The sequence below is a fragment of the Odontomachus brunneus genome, unplaced genomic scaffold (assembly GCF_010583005.1).
Source record: "Odontomachus brunneus isolate Ranch 3 - 2012 unplaced genomic scaffold, Obru_v1 Obru_scaffold_050, whole genome shotgun sequence".
Classification (NCBI taxonomy): domain Eukaryota; kingdom Metazoa; phylum Arthropoda; class Insecta; order Hymenoptera; family Formicidae; genus Odontomachus; species Odontomachus brunneus.
The window spans coordinates 1,241,755-1,269,717 of record NW_022639500.1 but is presented as its reverse complement, the minus strand read 5'-3'; the positions used below and the strand labels follow the sequence as shown (position 1 = coordinate 1,269,717).

General features: G+C 44.3%; 1 long non-coding RNA gene across 1 annotated transcript in view; it reads left to right on the top strand.

Annotated features, from left to right (window-relative positions):
* The first annotated feature begins 12,614 nt into the window (after positions 1-12,614).
* The window catches only part of LOC116845258, a 366,503-nt gene continuing 351,154 nt past the window's right edge, over positions 12,615-27,963 (top strand). The window contains exons 1-5 of the long non-coding RNA XR_004378220.1: positions 12,615-13,302; positions 14,130-14,603; positions 14,960-15,185; positions 16,538-16,609; positions 16,803-16,914. This is a non-coding gene — a long non-coding RNA (uncharacterized LOC116845258). The remainder of the gene's footprint in view (positions 13,303-14,129; positions 14,604-14,959; positions 15,186-16,537; positions 16,610-16,802; positions 16,915-27,963) is intronic.

Here is a 27,963-nt window from a genome sequence, read left to right as displayed (position 1 = left end):
TTTTTTCTCTCAGTGTAGAAGATTGTGTGAAGATTTAAGGATTGTCATATTTCAGCTTTGAGTTTTTCGCGAGCTGTGCCTTCTCTCTTTGTTTAATTTCGCATAATATATCGTAATAAGAAATTTAATTTTCTCATATAAACCGCTAATTCGCTTCGCGCGCTTCGCGTCGTTTAAGAGCGACTCGACGCGAACCGCGGTCGGTGAAGGAGGCGCATAGGTGAAATTCTGCGGACAGGGTTGGGCGTCGGAGAGCATAAAAAGATTTCATGGCCCGTTTTCTGACCGAGGGACATAATATTTTTTCGTGGCCGGACATTCGAGGCGCGTGGACCACCTCCCTCTTTCACTCTTTCCTTCACCTCGCTCTCACTGCATTAACAAAATAACGTAATAAAATCTGAGTACTCCCCATCGCCGTTCCCGCCCTTCCCGCGTTCCCTCCGTCTCACTGTGGCCATCCCATCACCTCGTGTTCCTTCTTTTTCTAGGTGGGCACACTCGTAAAGTCCGATACATTGTGCGCTGAGAGTTATATTCGTCATGGTTGTAACCGTCGGCGGCTTAGGACACGCGATCGACGGAAGGATCGACGTCCTGCGACATTCGCGATCACCGTCGTAGCCACTAGCAGTACGTGACGGTGGTGAGTCGCCTTTTTCCTGATTAATTCAGGAACGGTCGTACGAATCGTCCTCGTCGCCGTTTCATGATTTATTTATTCCTACGTCTCCTCCTCCCCCTGCGCCGGTCTTTAACATTTCGACGCATGCACGTTCGATTATATGACTGAATGTTCTTCCAACTTATCGAAGACCCCGTCGTGGATCGATAGTTGAACGGATGTCGCACGTAGCGTCTCACGGATTGCTCTTTAGGCATTTCGGCCCGAGCCGAAATTTTAGCCCTACTTTTTCAACACTTGTATATTCTGAGGAATCAATGTATTTTTAACATACATGGAAACTGAAGTTCTGAAACCGAATGTCTCCAAGGTCTGATTCCACACGACTTACTTTAGCTTAACTCGTTAAAGGCTTATTCAGACGAGCTCGCATGATCATATGTTGCATGTGCATAAGGAAATCAACTCAATTTTCTTGTGCATATGAATAATGCGATTGTTTGCCTGGAGAGGTCTTTCACGGATTAAACTCCAGTTAAAATAAGTTATGAAACTGGATCTAAATAGCAGAAAATACACGAAATACCATTGATAGCTTCTAAAGAAGATTTCTATCAGCAAAGCTAGTAGATTAAATAGAATTAAAAGAGATCGATATAAGCTTCAGAGTATCAAAATAGGAATTAAATGGAATATTCAGGTCGAAAATGGGATTAAAATTTCGACTCGACATTGCACTATTATCTACGCAGATTTCTCTTTTCCTCCCTCTCTCTTTCTATCCTATCCTATTCATTAGGATTAGGATAAACACGCGACGAACATCGCTCAAGCGTTATCAGCGCGTCGCGCTGCAGCTGTAAAGCTCTCTCGCCCGCAATAACCTGACGTTTCTTCGTCGAGTTCCGAGCTATTCGCGAAGAAGGCGAGGAGCCTTTGGCTCGTGACATTAATTTCGCGCGAGCGCCGCTTGCCACGGCGTCGGCTTCCGAGTTTCGGATTTCGAGCACGCCCGAGAGCGCGATTCACCGCGATATTGCCGGGCTTTACGAGCAGCCATCGGCGCAATTCAGACAGTTTTTAGGGTCAAACGAATAGCTAATGCAAATACGGCTTCTCGCGCCCGGCATTATTTCACCTCCCCTTCCGCGAGTCGGCCGTTAGTCTGGGCTCCTCGGCGTCGAGGATCCTCCTCGTCGTGTTCTCCTCTCGCTCCTCGCCAGTCCATCCGTTTGTCTATCCTCCCGCTGTTCACCCCCCGTTTGCACCAGGCATTACGTGAAATCTTAATGCTCTTCGTTATCAATTAAGACACGGTCGTTGCAATTAATTCCGTGGTCGGTCGTCCCGTCTCGTCCCGCCCGAAACGGCAGACGGAAACGGTATCGTCTTACGCGAAGGAAGTTTCGGAACGGAGGACGGAGGAACGGAGGACGGTCGTGTACGTGAATGAGAAACCGTGTGTGTGACGGAACGTAACGATCTCGGTGTCTTGGAGTACCTCTGAATGCACGCTGATTTGTAGAGAGAGAGAGAGAAAGAGAGAGATTGACCGTAGTTGCAGTTAATAGCGCAATCATAAATCAAGTGCGTTTCACTCGGGGCGAACTTGTAATTTGACACCGGAAATTTCAATCGATCGCGCGACTTCCCGAGCTTACGAGATACAGCGAACCGACAAACCAATAAACAAGATAAAAGTAAAACAATCGTGCGTCTTTTGTACGATACTCTCGCTGACGCGAATCGCGCCTCGTCGGAATAATTCGCGGCATTGTCGCCGGGCGATGTGGCAAAAAAAAGAAATATGGGGCGCGCGATGCCAGGCGGATACGGATTAAAATCGTATTAATATGCATGCTCGCGCCGCGCGAGTTCGCTTGGAAGCGACGGTGATGGAGCGACGAAATCTATCTCCCGCTGCCCGGCGAACAAACCTGTAATTTGTCAGAGTGATGGTCTCTAAGCCCCGGCATTATAATTTGCGCCTATGCGGGGAGAGGGAGGGAGGATGGGAGGGAGGGAGGGAGAGCAAACTGGAATCAGCCGAAAACGCGGGGAGTAGAGAAGCGGGAAGGATTGAAAGGGGTAGGGGGTCAACAGCCTCGGACACTCTTGGCTCGGCGAAATCGATCGAGACTGGAACATCAGAGAGCGACTAAGTATTCATGGCCGACGACGAGGTTCGGCCCAGGCAGTGGTCGATGAATTCCTCATGAGGGCCATGAATCTAATGGCGAATCAATCGCAAAATTACCGCCGGCGACGAAACGACCGAGTCTGACCGAGTCGCGACCGTGATCCGCGGGCTTCTTCGAGGAAACTTGTCCGGGTCGAGCATGGCGACATGTCGCGAAGGCTCCGTTAAAAGTTGAATTATATATAAGAAAGTCTCGAGAGATACTGTCTCAGGTCTCTATAAATAGTTGTTACTTCGGAGCTTGCCTCAGACGAGATCCTCAAATTTTCATTCAGAGTTAAATTTTCCAGTTGAATAATAATATATGACATTTTTATATTTGTAATTGTGATTTAAATCAACAACTTCTATTTCACTCTGAATTGAAATCTGAGTGTCTCATTTGAGACGAGTAATAACTATCAATAATGGACGTTAGACGTCTAATTCGTCATACTTCGAAGACAGATTTCTCGCCTATTCGGTGAAGATACTTCGTTATTACGTGATATTAATCGTGTTACGCGCATCTTATCACATTTTAATCGAATTGACCAAGTATTCTCCGCGGTTTTGCACGATGACGGTAAATAGGTAGACGTTACGCGCCACTTTATCATCGCACTTTTTCCTCCGGACGGTCTCGTTGCTCGTCGACAGAAAAGGACGATTCTGTGCGACGGTTCTTTCTTAGCAAAAAGCTTAAAAGGTCGCGGCTGAGAGAAGAATACTGAAGAAAGAGAGAAAAGGAGAGAAAGAGCGCGCATCCGTTAAATTACAAAAGAAGCGCGCTCGTACGTGCGTTACAATGTTTTCCTTCGCATATGCCGAAAGGAAGTGTATCATAAGTTACCGGGTGGGTGAGATCTACGGCGACGGTTCGGCTCATAATTCATGCTTTTGTTCGATTCTGTCGGGCATTATTTTAGGTTACGTCGTGAAATGCTTTCGGGATCGCGGTTTACCGTCCTCCTTCCTTCTTTTTTTCCTCAATAACCGGGAAAGAAATATGCCGAGTTTCCTGCCGCCTGGCCGAGCTTATCGGGGGTCTAATGCGAATCACCCTTGTTCGATGTACCGCCCGGCGGTATGGATGGTGTAGTGCTCGCACTCATGATCGCGCTCGGCACTCGAGTCGGGAAGTGGTATCGGTCCATGAATCGCATCGATCCGAATTATGAAAAATTTATGTCGAGCGAAGTAGGAATTGTTGTTAGTCTCTATCGAGATTTTCCTACTGACTATTCAGAATTTTCTCTTAGTATGGAGACATTAATGTAAAACGCTGCAGTGAGCAAGATTATAAGAACTGCATGGGCAGATCTAAGGTTGCATTCCAGAACGTCCTTTAGACGCAGAAAAATTTCACTGAAAACTCATAGTAGAAGAGAGTAACCGAAATTATACTAGTCCTCTAAATCGTACCTTATCAATCGTATTTCGTATTATCGTTTAGATATCGTTATTCAATAATAATAAAAAAATTGATACGATTTTTTTAGAAGATCGGTACGATTTTGATAACTCTCTTTTATATCTAACGTGAACTATAAATTTTCAGTAAAATTTTCTTGAACAAGAACGTTTCGGAATGCAAGCCAAACAAGCAAATTTAAAGATTGACGCGCAATACTTGAATAAAATATTCTGCATTCGTTCGATAATTTCGATATTTTGCGACGCGTCCCGGTACAAATCTGCAATTACTGTCGCGTGCTCGTAAAGTGCTCTCGAGGAAAAAAATGTCCGTTATAAATAACCGGAGGGAGCGTTACCCTTTTCGCGCGACGGGCCCCGTGCGATTTTAACGACACGACCCCCGGGCGCGTCCTTCGCGCTCCTCGAAAATCGTCACCAGTGAGCGCGTCCACCTCCGTTCGGTCCGCGTGTCATTCTTCTGTTGTCCGTTTAACAGCAGCGATAAAACATGTCTAGGCTTTCGTAAGAGGTAGAGAATGAGAGAGTCTCTTCGTTCTCGCCGTGATGCGCCCGTGCGAGGCTCCGCGCGCGGGGCGAGTGGCACTTTAAAGTATTTTCGGCAATATAAGGACTGACTTATGGCTTTTGCAATTCCCTCGAAAAATAGAGTGAGAGATGGAGAGAAGAGAAAGGGAGATATCGGCAGAAAAGGGCTGGAAAGGAGAAAGAAAGAGAGAGAGGAGGGGACGCAGACGCGTCTCGAGCGGGACGACCGGGATATTGCATTGTGTTTTCTTTCGGGACAAATGATTTACCGCGTTTCCCCTTGTATATCGCCGCGAGCTACAGCCCCGCAAAAACACGTAAGGAGTCGCGAGAGTCACCAAAAGCGACGACTACGAGGGTCCCGCCGGGCAGGGGGTGGTGGCGACGAGAAAACGAGGGAGAGAGAAAGAGAGAAGGAGGGAGGCTCCCAAGTCGCGCGATATGGGAGGTATTACATATTTATGGGCTTCTGGTCCGGGCACGGAAGCAAATTTCAGGCAAATCTCGGTCGGAAATAACGTTAGAGCCATTGGGACGTAAGGCCGCGCCGTTTTCGAGCAAGCAAATATATCCGCGTTCGCCGGCGGAATATTATTTTCCGGGGAAATGGCACGCGGCAAGTTGTGCCCGCACGTCGTTTTCTTTCCGCGCGCTTCAGCTTTTGCGAGCTTATTGCGAGTTAAACGTGAAATATCTTTCCGGGTGGTTGCAATTGAAGCGATTTGTGCGGCAGCCGCGATTACCAGCCAGGAGGGCAGAAATGAGACGAGGTAAAGGCCGACGATGATTGGCCGATTTATTCACAAAGTCCCCGGCACGAATTTACACGAGATCTTATTTGTTATATGTTATTATTGATTTTTGATATCGTTTTTATATGTAACGGATCTTTGGGGCAAAAAATAGGCAAGTTAATATAAAAGTAACAATAGCTACAATATGTGTCCGACCGGTGGCGCCAACTTACAGCACACACTTATACTATGCCGTGCTCGAGACGTACGCCGCGACTCTTGTCACGTGCATTTTTCGCGCGTAAAAATTGGTACCGTTAAATTTAATCCAAAGGGTGATTTCCTCAATTACAGCATCTGCGAACAATGTGTGTGTGTTGATACTTGAAATATTATATTAATAATGGCACCGCAAGATCGCGTTTCCTCGGATCTAAGGGACGAAAAATGTGCTCAGTAACGTGTCTGATGTATCGAGTAATCTATTCGACGAGCAACTACACTTATCGCCGCGTCAAATTGCTGAATCGCGCACTCATCCGGCCACCACCGGGACGTTATTCACCCCCGCGTTAGTCACGAAACATTCTACGCTGCAACAATTACCACTCTTTTGTTCTCGAAGAGCTCGGGAATAATCGACCACCGCTGACAGGCATTAGCGTTTATGGCGTCATTAACGTGAGATATCGGCGGGCGTCTTCGAAAACCGGAAGAGCTTGACCTCGATTTCGTGCTGGCCGCCGGCATGTAATGCCCCCGTGGCTTCCGATTTGATTCGGTTATATTTTATGCGAGTCCAGAGCGTGGGGACCCGGGCGCGACGACGGGGCCGTTAGATCGTGCGCGTCCGCCGGCCGATGCGAATTATTGAATATTGAGAGCGAGGGGGGCCACTTCTTTCGCGATCGCCATCGGGAGGGAAACGCGGAAACAATGCTCCATCCCGCACGCTATGATTTACGTGGAAGCGTCGCACGGCGCCCACCCGAGATATCGTTCGCCGAAGGCATAACCTCCGACGCGACCGCTCGACACGCGCACATTTACATCTGATCGCGCAACACGCTTTCTCGGTTTACCACGCGCTGAAATAATTTTATTCTGCGACGAATAAGCGACCATTTCTTTCATATTTCCTTGTATGATTATATATTATATTTTTTTATATATTTGTTATATATTTTTTTATATATTTTCTTATGTAATATTGAATAGTGGAAATTGCATGTTTATGGTAATTTTACCTTCGAAGAATTATTACTCAGATTTCGAATGCTTAAATGCTGTTTCGCTTAGATATTAAATTTAACTTCTTTCTCGAAAACAAGACAATTATTTTTAACATATGCTCGAACGCGCGGATGGCGTTCTGCATTCGCGGATCTCCCTGAATTGCGAATGGTTTATTTTGCGTGACAATTAATCCTCCTCGCCATCAACAGCCATTTACCGTCTGGCTTCTTAATTCGTCGCCCCGATGAAATTACGCTGTTCGGGACGCCGTCAGCCCTTTTCTAAGCGGCGCGCACTCGTCGGAATTAGATTCGCGCTTCCAAAAGACGCTCTTTAGCGCGCATATAGGCGGTCCGCTTGCCGCGCTCCCTTCGCGCTCGGTTACGCAAAACGGAATAATTTTCGTCTGTGGAGACGAGAAAGGGATGGATGAATAAATAAGAAGACATCACTTCTAGATCCATTAGTCGTGTTATGTTGCGCAGATAACTATAAAATAATTGACACATCGCGGGAGGAAGAAGAGAATCGAGCAAGTACATACGCAGTCTGATCTCTGTGATCCAAGGAGAGACGATAAAACTTCGAGATTTTAGAAATATTAATCTGTGCGATTCAATCACGTTTCCATCATCTTAAATAGCCATTAAAGCGTCGGCCCCGTTAAAAGAACCGCACGCCTGATTTTAATTAGATTCGCGTATCTCTCTTTCTCTCTTCTTGAAGTGAACAGAGATAAGATAGAAAGATGGAGAGACACAGAAAGAGAAAGAGAGCGAGAAGCAAGCAACCCCTTGGCTGCCGGCCTATCCCTCGCCGAAATTCGGCGCCCGAGTAATTTTCGATTGCCAAGGCGAAACGGCGGATGAATAAGTAAGAAGATATCGAGCCTCGAGCCGTTTGCGCCCACTTTGTACTTCGACCGCCGTCGATGCGGGATCGGGGGTGAATCAGGAGGTCGGGAAAAGGACGCGGAGGTGGAAAGGGGAGCTTTGCTAGGCACGAGACAGAAGGGGGGTGGGCCTCGGCTACGCTGCCACGGGATTTCGCGAGCAATTACGTGATTAAGACGCCTCCGGCTGCGCTTGGGGTCTACTAAGTACGTACTTAGGTCTGATCCGTTACCGTACTAACTGGCTACGGCTGTCTCTCTCTCTCTCTTTCTCTCTTCTCTCCATGCCCTTTTCCCTCCTCTTCCTTTTGCTCTCTATTTCATCCCCTGCGCGATTCCTCTCTGAGCTTCTCTTTCTGCTCCGTCATCCCCCTTTACGCCATCACTATCTATTTCTCCTAGGATCCATTTCGCGTCCTATCGCTTACCCTTTCGTTCTTAGCCCGCTTTGTGTCTGTTTTATGTCCACTTCTGTGGATTTTAATATTGCTTATTAGAGTGGCGCGTAATTAACCGTGATTTCTTTTATCGCGACGGATTCCGACGGAATCACGATTTCTCTCGCCTGGTTCCCATCATTGTAGAACTTAAAAATGCTTTTATAATAAGAGTGAACTTGTCGTGTCGCGTCTATTATCAAGGAACTCGCTGTATTCGCTGTGATATTTAAATGTCTCGAAAGTTCGCGCGCGCGCGAATTCTGTTACACTTGCTAAATTTTACTTTGCTCCACTCTATCCTTATTCGTTGTCGTTACGCCCGCACTTCTGTTTCCATCCCTCTCGTCCTTTCCGACCTTTATAGTTGAACCTATACACTTCACGAGTTCCCTCGTCGTCTCGTGAAACGTTGGAAAGCGTGTTCCAGGGACTGGTGGCTGGCTGGCTGGCTGGCTGGCTGGCTTTGCCGACGACGTGAGTTTCAGTTTACCGGAAATTAACTAAATAATTCAAGAGGCGCAATCCCCTTCCCCCTGCCCCTGTGCTCTCTACACCCCTCATCAGAACAGTCCGTCCTTGTCTGTCTTGTGTCGCAGCCGGTCTGCGACCAACGACGAAACACCTCTCCGTGGAGAGACTCGTGCCGACGTAAATTAAAAAAGGCTGCTGTCCAGCCTTTTATCATCCGCTCTGTCGTGCCCGGCGCTGGGTTTATGGACTCGCGAGAGGAGTTTCGGCCGCGTTAGGTATTCATTAGAGACGATGGACAAGCGCGCGCGACTGTGTCCGGATAGGTGGTGGTAAAATAAAAAGGGTAATAATTGCTCTTGGCTAACGCGCGCGTGAACATATAAACATTTTACGGTGCTTTTAATTAATCCGGGAATCAGGATACTTTTCTCTTTTGCTTCTCTCTCTTTATCTCTTCCCTCCTCCTCTATCTCTCACAGAATCCACATTATTTATGCGTTATGAGTTCAACGAGAAAAGGAACAGACGAAAAACAAGTACAGAAACTGACACACAGGTAGTAATGTCCAATTATCGCAACGAAGTACCTGCCAATTCCGACTATACTTCGTGATACGTTTAGCAGGGAAGAAGTCTACATTGAATCTCTTTAGCTTAAGTCATCGCGAACTGTCGTGAATAAAAATCGCGCGACTACCTGAGCCCTCAATCGGTTGGCTTAATCCGTCTCCGATGATACCTTTGTCTGCTTGATCATTTCGCGGGAACTGTAAAATTGGAACGATCCCATCCGGGTGTACGGACGCTAGGGAGAAAGAGGAGAACCGATAATGATAAAGAGTGCCGAGTGTCAATGGACGAATTTCACTGCGCCCTCCCCTTTTCGCCGACGACTCGTCTGACGCGTCGAACTCTCGCGAGTGCCTAAGGGGTATATGACGCGTGGCATGGTGTGAACGAGGCCTCATTTGAATCCGAATGGAGACGATTTTCGCAGAAGAGGCTGTCAGTGAAATGGCAGTTCGCGAGGGGGCGGCAGATAGAGAGACAGAATGAGAGTGAGCCTCGGGGTGGTTCGGGAAGGTGGTTGGGTAGCGGCTGGAGTATCGAGGGAGGACGAGCGCGACGCTTCGCTCTGCTTTCTGGCGTAACGACGATGCTAGCAATATGTCAGCGACAGATATTCGTATTGGTATTCCGGAGAGCGCGAGCCATCGACCGGAAGCTCATGTATTTCCGTTTCCACGCGGCGTCGCGTCGCGTCGGGATTTCTTTTCTTCCCCGTTCGCGGAATTGGATTTCTTCGCCGTCTACCATCGACGTGATGCGTGTGTACATGTGTGTGTGTGTGTGTGAGCGCGTCAAAGAGTCTATGTACATGTGATTTAGCAAAGTATGAAGGAAGAGATCGCACGAGGATCATCGATCGCGATGAAAGGGTCGGCTGACGGGAAAAACGCGTGTATCACGGAGCAGACTGAAACACCTTTTTTTTCAGTTAATTTTGACAGAATATTCGGACATATCTCCGCAGACGTCTTGCACCGGTCTCCGGCACGTTTCGCGATAATTCGCCCTTCCTCTATCTTCATCAAAATACCAAGCGCCTTGCGTCGTTATTAAATCCCTGGCGAAAGACGCGGCTTCAAATCGTAAGAATTTTCCGCGAAGAAAAGGCAGAACAAAGCGCGCCGCTGAATAACGCTCTTTCCATTATTGGCGTCTTCGTCCTACTCTCTCTCTCTCTCTCTCTTCCCCCTGTTCCATCTTCGGGATTATTATCCTGCCGATTTCATAACATCCTTCGAGGCGATGCCGTCTCCTTCTTCCTGCTTACTGCCTCTTAGCACACCCGCCGCTTCCGGCGTATACTGCCTCTCGCACTCCATTAAAGTAATGAAGACACCGACGACGGCTCGCTCCGCGCGCCTCGTGACGCTTCGGGGTCCAAAGGGTTTCCTTCCGAGGAATTTATTCCGCGTCGGGGGGCCGTTAAACTCAAAACAAAACCCGAAGAGCGTTTTCCCCGGCCTCCTTCACCCCCGCATCTCTTCATTCTCCGTGCCTCGTGTCTTAACCTTATCCGCGATCCCCCCCTGCCGACCGGGCGTCGCGTTTCTCGTCTCGACGCGGAGGATTTTATCGTTCCGCCTGTTTTGCAACCCTGACATTAACTCGCGACGAGGAAAAACGGAGAGGGGAGGGAAGGTGTATTATTCTTAAACTGCGACGCCACTTTCCTACGGCCTCTTCATTGCCACCTAATTTGACGTTTGCCGACAACCGCAGTTTCGCGTTACACGGGAATATAACGCGACCCCCTCTTCTCCGCCACGGTCCCGTCCGTCTTAATTCACTTTACCCGCGCGATGATCGTGCTGGAAACTTAAGCGAACTGTACCGGCGCCGCTAATAGCGTTACAAATGGAAACATGTCCATCGGGGGAGTTTATATTTGATTATAGCCGCTCTCTGAAATTCACAACCGCGCGATATCCTGACGTGCTAGATTTCGCAATTATGATATTACCGACGCGCTCCTTCATTATTTCGATTAGACGCTTGCGAGGTCTCTCATCGATCCAATGATATCAATGAGTCTTTTCGAAAGTATTTCAATAAAGAATACGATTTTTCATTAGATCTCGCGCTCGACTTTAAGGAAAAATTCACATCTGACATTTCAATACTCGGACACGTGTCTAACTCTGGACGATCTTATTATTTTGGTCTTTAAATACGAATATTTAAGTGTATGTATATATATTTTATATATATATATATATATATATATATATATATATATTCAACATTGAATACATATATATATATTTTTTTTTTACATTGGAAGTTTAATTATTCGTATTCAAAAACCAAGTCAATAAGAGTTAAGTATGTATCCAGGCATTTATCTTACAATACATTTACTTTATAGCAATCTCACATAAATTGCAGTTGCTTTTTCCGCTCAATGTCGGCGTATGACACAGCGACAGCGCTGTTTTAATTGCACGTCAATTTCTGGTCACAGGAGAGATCGAAACAACCGAAATGAGAGATACTCGTGGGTTGCACATACACACATCGCTCGCCATATGTCGTACTGGTCGCGTGCTTTCACGAGAGTCCTTTCGTGGCGTAATTACGTGCTCAACAAATAATAAACGACTAATACTGTCGTCCTCGTTGCCACCCTTCCCCGTTTTCTCCTCCCTCTCTCTCTCTCTTTCTCTTTGTGTTCTCCCAATCCCTTTACTTCAAAAGCGCCCGGTCAGTCGCGACTTATCGACCTTTCGTTGTTGCTTTCTCAGTCGTCCTGTGAACACGAGTTTGATTGTCCTTTGATTGTCCGATCTTACGGTGCATTCACATACTCGCCGCTTTGTATTTGTCGTTTGTTGTCTCAGCGAACACGTGGTCGCGGGCAATACCGATTTGTTTCAATTTTAAGCGCACTTCAAAGGCAGTCGATAGACAAAGATCTATTAATACATGCCGGCAGATGAGGCGTGGGAAGCCGCTTTAGCGAGGTACTATTGAGAATCCGCGAAAGTCGAGATTGAAGATGGAAATAACGGTGAAAGAAGCATTATTAAATGATGTTAGCTGCACAAATTGGCGTTTGAGAATGCTATTTGTCCTATATATTTCGGCTCGGATATATATCTTTTTATATAAACGTCCATTCAAAGTGGAAATATTTATAGTATAACAGTGATGACAAATGTAACAATGATAAAATTTGCAAAATATTGTGTAATAAGTAATTTCAGATTTTTAGATTTTTTAATAATATCAAATTAAACGGTTATATTTTTATATATAATTTTGTAAAACAATGTATGCGAAGGAAATCATAGATCAAAACAGCGCATTATTTCGTCAAATTACAACAACATAAAAATGCAACCGTTTGATTTTACCTGAAAAATCCGATATTTCTTATTGCACAGCCTAATATTATTATATAATATAAAAAAATAATTATGCATATACAAATGTAACTTAACTTACTTGAAAATATGTAATACATCGCTATACGTGTTCTCATATGTTCCAGTCTTCAGCGATGTCCGATTCAATACCTTGAACCCTCATTACTCTGTTGGCACTTCGAGTATTCGCTCGTGGCACTGACGCACTGACACTGACACTCACGTAGATGCAATTCGATCGGGAAAACACGTGTTAAATTAATGCAATGGCGACAAGAATCCGATAAAATATTTCAAGAACCAACGGAAATTATAATTAACTTATCGACACACACGTGCTCCGCGTAACGGTATGTACGTCTCTCTAGTAGGCTCAGCAAAAAATAACACGATATCGGAGAAGTGTACTGGGCGCGCGATTGCGAGACAATGGATAGAGAGAGCTACGTCGTCCCGCGGCAGTGCCGGCCGCGAGATGACAGTTAACACTATCAACATACGCGCCGTACCTTCAGAGGTCAAATCTACCTTCGCGCGTCGCGCGCTTTTCCAAATGTTTCCACTACGCCTTGAGCCGTCGAGCAGCACGCGTATCACGTAGCACGTGTGGCTGTGTGTTTTTTATCATTCCCGTCGAGTGATCCAAGTATTTCATTGGCATTTGAAATATTTAATTGAGCTTCTCGTTGTCGCGTTAATTAATACATGTAGATCAAATTGTATCTGTGAGCGCGAGCGTCAGTGCAACGAGTGAGTATCTTGAACGACAGAGAACAGGATATCGAGTCGGGAAGCGAGGATGAAAGATGTAAGATGCCGGAGGAGGTGAGCAACGACGTAAGCAGTTGTGAGGCTATAATTATTTGCCTAGTGATAACAGAATAAAATTTTCATAAATAGCAGTTTCAATTTTGATTCGATTATCTTCTTATTCTCGTTAAATTCGTGAAACGCCCGTTCAAACCTCCGGAATTATCTCGTGTGATAAATAATTTGAGAGAGATATATTTGAGAATATTGATATGTTTCTCTCTCAAATTATTTATCATAATACGAGATAATTCCGGGCGTTTCACGAATTTAACGAGAATAAGAAGATAATCGAGTAAAAATTGAAACTGCTATTTATGAAAATTTTGTCTATTATCATTAGGCAAATAATTATAGTCTCACAACTGCTCACGTCGTTGAGAAAAAGTCGATTTCATTCTACATTGAGATAAAAAGTATCTAAGAAATAAAAAGAATATTTACGCGATGAACATTATAACATATTTACTTGTACTAATATATAAAGTATTTCTCAAATAAGAAAAATGCACTTTCTTAAAACTTTAGTTTCCTATAAAAGCAATTGTTTATTATATTTAAATAAAGAAATTTAGATTTAAACAAATAATTAGTACCAGAATAAATATTTTCTGTTTCTTGGATATTTTTCTCTTAATATGCGTGCGTTAATATGACACGAATATTCTATCCAAGTAAAGGAGTAAATTCTGTATGAATATAAAACTGACGTTTTACATTGCAATTTCAAGCCAAAGTTTGTCGTTGATTTTTAACATAGATTAACATTCACTTTGACAAAGATATAAAAACCTATACTTGTCGTACGTACGCGATTACGCTACTTGATCCTTACTTTATAGAAGGACGACTTCACATCCATCAGGAACGCGACGATTTTCCTTTCCCGTCGGTTTTTGTTTCAAATCGCTACAAGAGGACGTCTACAAGAGGAGCTATTGACGTTTTGTATTGATCCGTGTGTTTGATCCGTCGGCGCTCTTTTGCGCGAGGTATGTAAACAGTGAATGTAAACAGTGGTGGCATCCCGCGGGGCTATTTTGGGAGGCGCATACAGGATGGCATGCAGCGAACAGGTTCCGTTATTCCCACTCCGCTCAGATATAAACACAGCCACTCCGTTTACGTGGTCGTACCTCTCATTTTATGAAGAGGATATCGTGAATACAAAGAACCGGTACAACATCAGGTGGCATGCTCTTGGTCAGACGTCACGTCGAGTCGAAGCTTGATTCAATGACCCGAGTCGCAGCTTTAAACGGCTATTGCTTCTTAATGAGTAGATGTAGCGGCACGAGTTACAGGAATTTGACACGGTAATTTTCCTTTCACGACAATTAGTTCCAAGTTAGAGTTATTGACATTTGCATCGATCCGCATTCTCTATCGACTACGTACCTGTGAACAATACGTAATATAGACAATAACAATATAGACGCGCGTTCCAAAACGTTTTTTTTATAAGTAAAAGTAGTGACAAACACGTACTTCAACTTCAACTTCAATCTTTGGCTCCAGGCTTCTCTAAGAATTTTGTCCCAACGCCATTACTGACAAACACGTACGTAGATACGAATGCGCTAGTCGAAAATGTTTAGTATCTTTCAACTTGCGATCTATTTGATCTTTATAAACTTATCGATCTATTAATTTATCGACTTATCGAGTGTAGTACACGGACCCCCCCGAGTAGAGGGCATTGTTGTAGGAGCGCGGTGGTGCTCCTACAACGATGAATGCGCGAGTCGATGTTTTTGGGCCGGGCGACCATCATTGGAGGCATTGATAAACATCGCTTTGTGCTGTCAACACGTCCTATGCCTGTCAAAAGTGAGCCCTCGCGCCTAGAACGATGTCGAGAATGCCGAAATATCGATGTACGATCGTCGGGACGTACGGTGAGTACGTTATTTGGTAGTATTCTACTTGCTGTTTGATATATGCAGCTGGTACTTGTCGAGTCGAGTCTGTTGTTTTTATCGTCGACTCACTTAAGTAGTAATAGAATCGGGCGACCGCGGTATTTAGCAGCCGGGAATTAGAAATGCGATGATAGTCGGTAAAGTTGGTCTGTTAGCGAGACGGAGAGAGAAAGAGAGAGACGGGTATATCACAGAGCGCAACACCGTTCACGCCATCTTCCACGTATGTGATTAATTGCGCGGCCATTTTCGACCTTTTTACGCCAAGCAACAGCCATGAACACATCGATCGACTTTGCTCCGCGTTTCACGTATCTTTTATTTGTCTAAAGTAAGTCTCGCGCGGAAACAATTGTCGGGAATGTCGAAATAGGGATGTACGACCATCGGAACGTACGGTAAGTACGTTATTCGGCAGTAAGCTGCTCGTTTTTTATCGATATATGTACCCGATGCTTGTCGCGTCGCGTTATGTCGTGTTGAGTCCGCGTTTATAGTTTGTACCGTCGACTCGTTCAAATCGTAATAGAACCGGACGACTGTCGGATTTATTAACTGGGAATTAGACATGCGATGATAATCAGGGGGAAAAGGAGAGATAAAATGACGCTGGCGATACACGCGACGTCGATTCTCATGCAGTAACGTCTGTTGCGAGACGGAGAAAGAAAGAGAGAAATGGATATATCACAGAGTGCGACACCGTTCATGCCATTTTTGGCGTACGTGATCAATTACGCGGCCATTTTCGACCCTTTTGCGTCAAGCAACAGCTATGAATACATCGATCGACATCGTTCCGCGTTTTACGTATCTTTTATCTATGTCTTTTAAAGTAAGTCTTACGTAAAAATAAGCGTCGGGAGTGCAGAAAATAGCGATGTGCGATGTGCGAAACGTATCGTAAGTACTGCATTAGAGAGTGATCTTGTTTCTAATGACATACACAACCGGCGCTTGTCGCGTCGTGTCGAGTCCGCGTCTCTTACACTCATTTCTAGCATCGTCTCACTCAGTGATCGGACCGTGCAATCACCGGAATTATATTATCGAGAATCACAAATGCGGTGATAATCAGAGGGAAAGAGAAAGACAAAAGCGATATTCGCCGAATCGCGAGTGTTAGCATGCGTGAGAGAGAGACAGAAACATTTGGAAAAGCGCGTGAAAGTAGATTTAAACTTCTTGAAGGTCCGGGTTTTGATACTGTTGGTTGTTGTTATCTTGCGATCGGTAACGGTACATAGTCTTGCGTCCAGCGTAATTTTCAATTACTATTGCTATTTGTAATTTTAAATATTAGATATCTTATACTAGAACATTTGCAGGATTAATCATGTCGCTTCACGAGGACGTTCGTCGAGTTTAGGATTATAGTGAGCAGTGCAAGCATCCTACAGGTGATTATCGTATTTTAATTTTATTGCACATGAAAGAGAAATTTATTTTTCTTTCATTTAGATTATTCTCAAACATAACCATTATTTGAATCTTGTACTATTAATATTTTCATATTGACTTGTTGTCGACAAGCTTAAAATAGAGTAATTTCTCTATCATTGTGAATAATTAGGAAAATATTTTCTATTTTAGATCTGGTAGAGATTGCAACTACACCGGGGAAATTGCTGCAATCCTGCGGGATACTGGAGGATCACAGGGATACAATATTGAAGGTTCATATTTGAGCAGAGTTATCGGCAATGTGAGTCATTGCTGTACTGTCTTTTATCTAATGTGTGTTTTGTAGTCTTCATATCATTTCCGATTTCAATAATCGATAAATCTATAAAATAAAATATGATAAACACATTGTGTATAATACGTGGAAAATAATTAAATATTATAACATAATATCGATGGTAATAGCGCAGGTATACTGAGAGAAAAAACATCTAAAAAATAAGAAAAGATTTATTTGGTGAGTAATAACACACAGAAAAATACATACTGCATTCAAATAAATGTTTCTTATTTCAAGTATTTCACAAATTTGTAGATCCACAAATCTATCATAAGATAATCATAAGCACCAGATTTATTCAAAGTACATCCTAAATTTTAATAAGGTAGTATTTTAATTAAGAATATCAAATTAAAACAAAAATTTAATTTGCTTACTACATATAGTCAAATTAATTTTTTCTTCAATAATTTTATAATATTCTTATTAACAGAATATATTCTTCTTTTCAATATATGATAGTGAGCTTTTCTACAATTTGTAATGAATATATCCTAAGACAATTATCAACGAAATAATGTTGAAAGTACCATTACCTGAAAGAAAAGAAGTAAACTAAGTAATCGCTTTCCTTAGTAATAGTATGATACTTTTCTGTGTACATATTTATTTAAATCAAAATTTTCTTATCAAAATAGAATAAATAATTGTTTTTATGTTATAACATAAAACATAAAACATGATAGTGAATTTTTCTACAATTTGTAATGAATATATCCTAAGACAATTATCAATGAGATATTGAAAATAACCATTACCTGAAAGAAAAGAAGTAAACTAAGTAATCGCTTTTCTTAATGATAGTATGATACTTTTCTGTCTATATATTTATAGTGTACATTATACATATTTATAGTATATATGTTATGTTATAACATAAAAACAATTATTTATTCTATAATTCTATTTGATAAGAGAATTTTGATTTAAATAAAAATGTACACAGAAAAGTATCATACTATCACTAAGATAAGCAATTACTAAGTTTACTTCTTTTCTTTCAGGTAATGGTTACTTTCAACATTATTTCGTTGATAATTGTCTTAGGATATATTCATTACAAATTGTAGAACAGCTCATTATCATATATTGAAAAGAAGAAAATATTCTATTTACTAGAATATTGTAAAATTAAGAAAAAATTAGTTTGATTCTATGTAGTAAGCAAATAAAATTTTTGTTTTAATTTGATATTCTTAATTAAAATACTATCTTATTAAAATTTAGGATGTATTTTGAATAAATTTGTTGTTTATGATTATCTTATGATAGATTTGTGGATATACAAATTTGTGAAATACTTGAAATATATTGAATATATTTTTATAAATATATTTTACTATAATATATAATATTATTATCATTATATAGTACAATACATACACACACACACACACACACACACACACACACACACACACAATACTACATAGTACATACACAATTATATGTAGTACAATTGACTAAAAAATAATTGTCTTGACCATAATTTATAAATAGTCACTTCTCTATATGATTATATATAATTACAAATATCAAATATTTTTCTCTCAGTGTACGTTACAATTACAACCATAAACGGAAATGCCGCCGGGTTCGCGCGTCAGTTTCACTCTGGAGGCGCAGTGTGTTTGCAACAGCTCAACTTCGAAAATTTATACACCCTCCGCCGGAACGACACGCCACTCGCGCCGTAAATCAAACGCCGCGCGACAGCGTTTGAGGATAAATAGTAGAAACGTGTCTCCCGTGTAAGTTCCCGCTTACGCCGCCGCTCCGTCGTTCTTTAGAACGAGTGAGAAAGAGAGAAAGACAGGGCGCGACTTGCCATTAATTAAACTCTTTGTCGGGCGATCAGGAAGCGAGCTGGAGTCGCATCCAGCCCGATTCGTCGCGGGGGCGGCTCTCGGCTCGATAGATTTCGGCGCGATACATCTCTCGCGAGAAGAGAGGAGCGGAGAGGAGAGATTGCTGTGTGCCGGGGGTGGCATACGGTATACTCTCGCGGGCGTCGCGTCGAGCCGCGCTGTCGCGTTCCTCCTCTCGCTTTCTTTCTCTCACGAAGAGCCGGAGGGACGAGGCACTGGCAGCGGGGGAGGGTTCTAATTAATGGGTGGCACTGTGCTTGACATGTTTACTCTGGACGCAACCCCTTGAGTCTCTCGCACTCCTACCTTTCTATTCTTTTTCAGCGAGGGCGATACAGTCGTACACGGGTAACGTGTACTTCTCGCCCCCTCTCATTCCTTGCCACTTTCGTTCTTTTGCCTTCGTCTCGTCCTTCGCCCGTTCTTCTTCTTTCCCCCTTCTTCTTTATTGTTTTATTTCCGCGAGTTTAGTCAAAAGCGCCACGCAAATACGCGCTCGGCAAGCGACCAATTATGCCGTGCCGGAGTACACCGGCGAGAAACTTTAGAGTTCTGATTAAACAAGGCGCTCTTAATGGATGGTGCTTCCGGCGGCGGGAGCTGGAAACACGTCATGCGCCTAAGCGATCGGTGATAGCGGAAAGAAATTGAGCAAAAGAGGGTTCATGCTCGCTGTTTGCACGCTCGCTGCCTCTCCCCTTCTCCCCACGATACTTGTTAATATTAGCGGAACAATAGCGCCCACTCTTTATTTGGACATTTGGCAAAAGCATGTTGTAGAGCTCCGTATCTATATAAAACGATAATTCATGTATCGCATGTCGGGCACTTAATTAACGACAGCTAATGAAATTGGCCAGGGTTATTATAGATATTTGCTGTTGCATGAATCAATTTCTTTTTATTTTCTTTTTTTTTCTTTTATTGATGTGGGACGAGACGAAATTAATACGGGAGTGAAGCCGACACGATGCGTTCGTCCTGCAATCTGTGACGCAGCCGTGACTAACACGAACGCACAGGAGCGCGGCGCAGAATAATAATAATAATTATTATTATCGCCGAGGTAACGTGATTGCGCGCAACCGATATCGTGAAGCTCTAATGCCACTCTGATACACGGTCTGCATACACATTGACACGAATCGCACGCGGAGTTACGCACGAGGCGAGCGCAATTTTATCGCGTTTCAACGGCGTGTCTATTTTAGAGCGGCGATTAAATCGCAGCCGCTTAACAGCCGACGGCGCATCCTGCGCCTCGTACAACTGGCAGCGCGAGATGCGGGTATTACTCTAATCGCCGATAATGGAAAGAGATTAAAAGGAGCGCGACGCGGTAGACGCGAGTTTCGCGGCGTAGAAACTTTGCACGCGATGCATGTAGCGGCGGTGGGCACGGCGACGTCGTGTGTGCGTGTATATGTGTAACCGCGGCTATTCCTGGATCTTCAAGTTTATATTGACGAAAAATGCAATTTCGCGTTTGTCACGCTTCTGTCAGGTTGTTGAACCTTCGAGGGAAGGGATTGCGCGATATATCGCAGAGGAATTGTCTGGAAATTGAACAAAAAAAATTTTAAATGGAATTAGATTACATACTAGTTAAAACTGCCCGGCGCTGGTCATATTACGAGAGAAGTGTCAAGAGGATGGAATCAGAGCGAAAGGGTGGATTGTCCACGTTGAAAACATTATTTTTGTGTTTTGGAACTAAAATATTTGACATAAATGATTTGGTTAGCAGTACCATATTTTTTACTTGTGTTAAATAGAGTGTATTAGTGAGAAAACATAATACATAAAATTGTTTGGTTGTAATTGTCAAATATTTGGTTAATCCCATGTTAACCAAATTTTAGTCCGATGTATCGAAATCGACCATAAAATCCAGTGCAGGTTTCGTGTAGCCTATTTTCCACATAGCTTTAGAAAGCAACTGCCTATTTTCCACATAGCCTCAGAAAGCAACTGCCAAATTAGTCGGTCAAAGGATTTAGAAGTGTATAAGAAACTTACAGACCGTAAAAAAATTAGATAGAAGACTTCATAGTATTCCTGTATTTAATAAAAAAAGTTAAAAAAAACAAAAACTCTATAAAGTTTTTAATTTAATTTATAGTTTTATCATATTAGTTTAAATACATTCTATTTTAAAGTTGAAATGTTTATAACTTTTGGTAGAAGCATTTTTCAAAAAAATATTTTAGATAAAGTTTAGAGTTTTTAGAATTTTTTGGATTGTCATACTTTATGTGGGCCACTTTGTATATATAAAATAGAATGTCTGTCTGTCTGTAAGTTTCCTTATATACTCCTAAATCTTTTGGACCAAAATCGTGCATCATTTATAAGGCATGTCCTGTAGTGTAATCTATATACGTATACATATCTTATAAATGATGCGCGATTATCACAATTAATTATCTTATATGCGCTGACCGCACGATATAGCAGATAATTTTCTTAATAACACACGTTGATTTACGACAGGGATTCCCATTTGCCGAGCTTTCGTTGCGAGAGCTCGTCTTGCGCAGCTAGTTACGATAATTATCGGCGATCCGGTCGGTGCAACATCGCGCCGACTATCGTCTCATCTTCTTTAATCTCGACATATATCGGGTTGCATATTGCGCAGCCGGTGTACGGAGCTGTCGCGGTATCGAACATATGTATGACAAATTCTGACGTTTACACGGCCGCTAGAGCGAGTGGACGACACGTTTTCAACATTCCGCGATTGTTAGCGTCGGTCGCAGGCTGAATGGTTCTAACACATTTTCGCGAATTGTAAACGGCGACGACGACGTTTCCCGCGCGCTATCGTTGTTTATTATTTTCCTTTCCGCTTCCGTCCAAGTCGCGCACGCAGGTAGAAGTTTGATTGCATTAACGTGAAGTTTGTGGTTCTAACGAGCGAAGCAACGCATTTCAGTCGAAGAACACAGAATTTCTGGGGTTCTTATAATAACCCAAATTGACTTCTAAGAGTCAGATATTCCGCGTCCCTCAACTAGAATGCGATGGTTCGCGTTCATTACGACTAAACGTTCAATCCAATTTTTTCCTCCGTGTGATCACGATTCACGAACTACCCTATCTGAATAAACCGATAGCTTTTCTAATATGTCGCGGGCGGGAGGTGTGCACACATATCGAGAACAATTTATCGCGGCTATACAGTGTAGCGTTGTAGTCTACCTAGATGATAATCGTACTCGCAGTTAATGCAACATAGTGTTATGTGCGATCCGCCTAAACCTGAATACACAGCGGGTTGTACATTAGACAGCCGATCGCTAGTCGGTACGTAGTGATAACAATGCCGTTCACGATAAACCCGGGAGTCATGCAAACTCGTGCCTCTTGCCTTTTGTCACGACGTATTTAAACAGCGTATCCCACCATAAAGCTTGAAATCTACAAAGCGCGTAAACTTGGCGTTACCCAGCCGGAAATTAAATAGATAATTTTTCTTGCTTTACACCACTTGACTTACAACATTACTCGGAACATTTACAAAGATTCGAGGTGAAGGTAGGAATTTGAGAGAGATTGAGAGAAAAAGAGAGAGAAACAGACCAAGAGAGAGAGAGAGAGAGAGAGAGAAAGAGAAAGAGGATAAGAGAACAAACACGAGACTCACATCGAGTTTGCCGAGGCCAAACTTGATTTAAGCGCAGCAGCGTGTACACACGATTACACCCGAGATACAGTAGCGTGACATTAGTATTAATCAATTCCATGCAATTTCCAAATACGCCTGATCGATCCCGGCTACTCAAGATAATTATAGCCTCGGAAGCTGCTACAGGTGCTTGTCCGTATCCTCTCTCGCGCCCTCTAATGCGCCTCCACAAATCAATGCGGTGCGACGTGTAGCATGACATAGCTGCAACGTGCGATATCTACCTGTCAGAGGACGGGTGGGTTGCGCGCGGACCATAAGTCGCGCGGGATTAGAAACCGCGACTCGGTTGCAAAGGTGGGCTGTTAACGAGACAGATCCCCGGTGAATCGCCGGCTCCGGGTAGATACATACGAGCGATGTCGAGACTATTACAGCGGAGGTTAGCGTGATTAGTATCGTTGCCGGAAGACCCCGTCTTCGACACGTCGCGATACGCTTTATGACTAATGCAAATGCTCGCGACGATCGTTAAGCTCGAAATTTTATCACTACTTCCGACCGGAACTTTCTAATAACCGTATATTCAGAAGAATTAGCGTATACATGCAAACTAAAGCATTACCTAGCACCTTTAAATAGCAGAAAATGCGCACAAAATACCATTTATAGGTTCTGAAGAGAATTTCTCTTCTCTGAAGAGGTTGATATAGGCTTATATAAGAGTATCGAAATATCAAATGTAAGAATATTAAAGTGAAAATATATCAGAGTATCAAATGGAATATTGGGCTCAAAATTTCGACTCGGGAACTTGAATCTTCGCCGCGGATCGGCCGGTGTTTAGGATGGATCGCGTCGCTAATGGAAAAAGATGACAAAGTTGTGCAATTCGGATCGATTCGGGAAGACGAAGGGAGCGTACGTAGCGCAAAAGCGAGAAAGAAAGAGGTAGATAGAGGAAAATTAAGTTGAGAAGTATACGGAGGCGTAGAGGAGAAAGTCCGCGAGAGAGAGGACTTTACAAGCTCGCACGCAATCTCCCGAAGGTAGGGCTTGATCGATCGCGTATCCATTCGAGATGATTATCGTCAACCAAGCCACACCGCGATTGCTGTCATCTGCGCTCTGCCATTCCCTAATGCGAGTCTACGGTTCGGCCACGGAAGGCAACGTGTTGCACGACACGGTTGCGGTATTGGAGATGCAGCTTGCGGTAATGAATGGCGCGCGCGTTGCGCGCTTACGGGTTAGTGCGACACGGCTTGATACTGTAGTTTAGAAGAGCATTTGTTGATATTTCGCGCAACGGTAAACAGACAGACGCGCGCAAAGATTGTCGGGATAATTTGTTTGATGTTGCGATTTTCGTGAATTCGTAGCGTGCACAAGTCGGAAGTTACAGTCTGGGCTTCAAAGAGGTAACGGCTTAATGAAAAAAGAAAGAACATTGCACCTCGATGTTCTGTATCGAGTGGAAGCTTGGATAATTAGCGAGGACACTGCGCCATACTCGTGTCTTAATGAACGAGACGTTCGTGTTTGACGATCCGTTCATACAGATCGTAGAGATCAGCTTTGCAATGCGGGATGGCAGAGCGGTGAATAGGCAGCAGAGACGCGCGCAGTAACTTAGGTAGCAATTTCAATTCGACGATTAATCGATAGACACCACTTCGCGTGATTGCCGCCTTTGAGGCTCGCAGAAACGTGCTCGCTAATTACAATTATACAGGATTATATGTCGCGTCACGGCGCCGGGTGTGCTTTCGCGCGAGTTAGAGTGTCTTGGCGGAAAAATTTAGCATTGCACGAAGCAGGTATTTCGATTCGCAGCCTTGATTATTCGCGAGCGTCACTTTAATTAGACGCTCTTCCGAAGTGCGGGGCGACATCGAGATCAGACGGTGGGAAGAACTTTAATTTTGCGATTTTCAAGCCGAGATCAGTCGGCATGTGTGATCGATCGACCGGACACTTGAGATGTTCGTGTTAAACGTTAACTGTTTCTCTCTTTTCCTCTTTCTAAGCGCTGCTGCAAGTTGCATAACGAATGTGACCGCGACTGCTGCGATTACACGCACACGGTATACAGGGTGTCCGACAACGCAGTATACAGAAATCAGCTATTTGATTAGAATCTGAATTTTGAAAATTCTGTGCTTCAAAGAGTTAATTAATAACTCAAAATCTACGTTTACAAAGTGACAAAGGACTTTTTCGATTTAATGTACAAACACACATCGCCAATGCAGCTCATCTATCGTGTCACGCGTGACCGTTCACCAATCTTCTTTGATTAATAATTCAAAACTTCGGTTGTTTGCGAAACGGTAGGGGAATTTTGCGTTCAGTTTGATGAGTTCTGTTTGCACACCGCGGCTGCATAACGAATGGTCGGACACTCTGTATATGTCGCGTTACATCAACTACCCGCGCTGGTTTACCAGCTTCATTCTCACGCCGAGCCAAAGCACGGGACTCTCACGCGTGCACTCGTGAACTCGCGACGTGCGCGCGCGCGCATTGCGTAAGTTCAGCTTAAAAGCAAATAGCCGCCGGCATGGGGTGTTAATAATTAATTATGGCGTCAAGCTTGGATGCGCGGCCTGAGTGTAACCTCGGGCACGTGATGCTTCAGATATTCGATTACCTGCTTTGCCGGGAAAACGCGGTGGAATATTATAATAAGATAGCGCCTTCAGCGATGCGCTTGCGTCTGCTACGTATCTCGTGCCCGCTGCATTATCAAACGCGAAGCTTCGTTCGCACTTGTGTTCACTTTCACAGGGATCGGTGATCGGAACAACGATAAATCGCCGCAATTAGTCGCGGCTGATCGTCGAACGAATCGGGTTGGCGCGAGAAGACGAGACACCCCGTCGACGATATCGATCGCCGATCTTGCGCGTCGTATTTATCCCGCGAACCCCTTTCGAACTTCCTCTCTCTCTCTCTCTCTCCCTCTTTCTCTCTCGGTATGAGTCGCACGGTCAGTCTCGGCAATAAATAAATTTCGCCACGCGATGCTCACAATTCTTCGCCGGAACTCGCACACCACCTCTATTTCGTGGATCGGCACCGACCGACCCAGCTAGCTGGCTAGCCAGTCAGCCACCCACACAGACACGCGCGGGACCACACACGAACGCGTGTATGTACACCGCACCGCGCACTTTTGCTGGCCGCGTATGTCCGGCTGTAAATCAATTCGGCGCATCGGAGGTATTTCAGTTAAATGACACATGAGTGTCCTATAGACGCTCTCTTTCTCCGCTCCGCTTGCCCGTCTCTCGTCCCTCTCCCTTGCTTCTTGTTCTCTTTTCAACCATACAACCCCGAGAGGATCCTGCACAGACTCGGGTGTAGAATTGAATGCGACGCATTGTACGGCGCAGTCTGACCGTACGATATTGCGAGTGCGAGAGGAGCATGGGCGAGAGAAGGGTGCGAGAGAGTGAATGAGGGGTGAAAGAGACAGAGAGAGAGAGAGAGAGAGAGAGAGAGGGAGAGGAAAGGGAGAAGATGGGCGCGAGGGTCGAATAGGGTGAAGAGGAATAAGTGAGAAGGGCGCCAAGTCTCCCGAATGGAACGGAGCTCAAGTTATGTACCGTCCACCCTTGGCCAATGGGCGCGTTAAATTATGTCTTGTCTCGACCGGGACGTTGCATCTCGAGACTCTCCTGAATGCCGGGACCCCTCGCGAGAAATATACAGTCGCGGAGTCTCCGCATAAGTGATTGCGCGAAATCGTATAAATATTTACCGGAGCAATTAGCGTTAGAATCGCAGTTAGGAAGCAATAACGTTCCTCTCAGACACATCTCTCCCTCGTTTCATTGAAAATCTCAGGTATCGGGGAAGTGGAGTTTATATATATGAATATATATTTTTTTGTCGAAGACGCACTCACGATCTTCGCATTAAAAGTGTCCATTGTCCTATTATCCGGAGAGCATCGACTGTCCTTTTTCCGAAAAGTGTAAACGACAGCGCAGACGACGATCCGCCGCGATAAGAAATCTCGAACGGGAGTCCGAGGCCATTCCGGCTTTCCTACCCCTTTCCGGAATCTGATTCGTCTTATCCCTTTCTTCTCCAGAATTCGTGTTCCGCGTCTGGTAACGAGGGACCGGCGCGCGGGGACAGGAAGAGGCCAAGTTTTATGGACGGACCGCCGCCGCGTCCGGGGGTGGTGGGGAATAGAAACCGGGGTGGAATGGGGCGGACGTGAGGGTGGAAAGCGGGAAATAAGGGAAAAGCGCGATCTGGGAATCGCGTAATGAGACTCTCAAAATATAGCTAAGGACGATTGTCGAGGGTCAGTCTACCGTGCCTTAACTGCAACTGTCCATTTTTATTATTTTCCTTCCGCCTCTCTCCCTCCTCCCCTTGTACTCCCCCTGGTGGTTTCCCCGCGCCGCTCCTCGCCCTCACGGCGAAGGGTCCTCGCTCTCTCGGCGCGTCGCGCCGTCGGTACGGTCGAACGATAAATTTAAGACGCTTACTGCCTGCCCAATGGCGCGACGTGAGGAACGGAATTGAGTGACTGCGACGATGAGCTACCGAAATATATGGGGAGGGAATAAGATGGTACGATAACACACAGACACATTGAGAGCCGCTGAAATTATGGCGGCGTGTTATCTACGCGAGCGCAAAACTTGTAATCCCGAAATTTATATGTCAGTAGCCGCCATTTACGAAGCAAAAATACGCTGTGTTTTATCGTAGGTCTTAGGCTTGATTAATAGGTGTCGTAAACTATAAGAATTGGTCAATCATAGTCGATTATTACAAGAATAATTGGCTGTAATTGGTCAATCCTTACGGCTTCCAACTCCTATTGTAGACCAAGCCTTAAACTTAGATTGATTTACGCACGGAGAAAACATTTAAGTTCGTGCAACTGAACGGGAACCAGACAAAACACTCGCTGACGAGAAATAATATCTCTGTCGCTGTAACCGAAAACGTTCATCTGAATATTCAGATGCTTTAAAACTCGGTTAAGATAACTGAGTATTTGTGACTGAGCAGAAACCCTTCCTCCGGAAATCTTTCTATTCCTCTATAACAAAGTTCCCATCTCACCTGGTCCTCAGGTAATAGAAAATTTACTTACACAAAACACGATAATGTAAGATGCACGTGTGACATTATTGAACTGAAGCACAAGATGTGTATTTGCATTTTTCACGATGCGATACTCATGCCGGATACGTGACGCATCTGATTTGTCACGGGGCTAACACGTACAACGGTAATCCAGACGTCGAAAGCTACGCGTGGCTTATCGTAATAGTTGGCCGTAGTAAACGGGACGCAAAAATACGGCCCGTACGTACACCGTACGACACTATTCCTGCCCGCGGACCCAGACACAACAGTTGCACGCTAAATTGGCAATATTCCACCCGTGTGTACTCGGCCGTCGCTGAAATTGGAAATGTAGCTCGCGCACCTAGATTGGCCGGCCTCGGTCGAGCGAGAATTCTCCCCCCCCCCCCC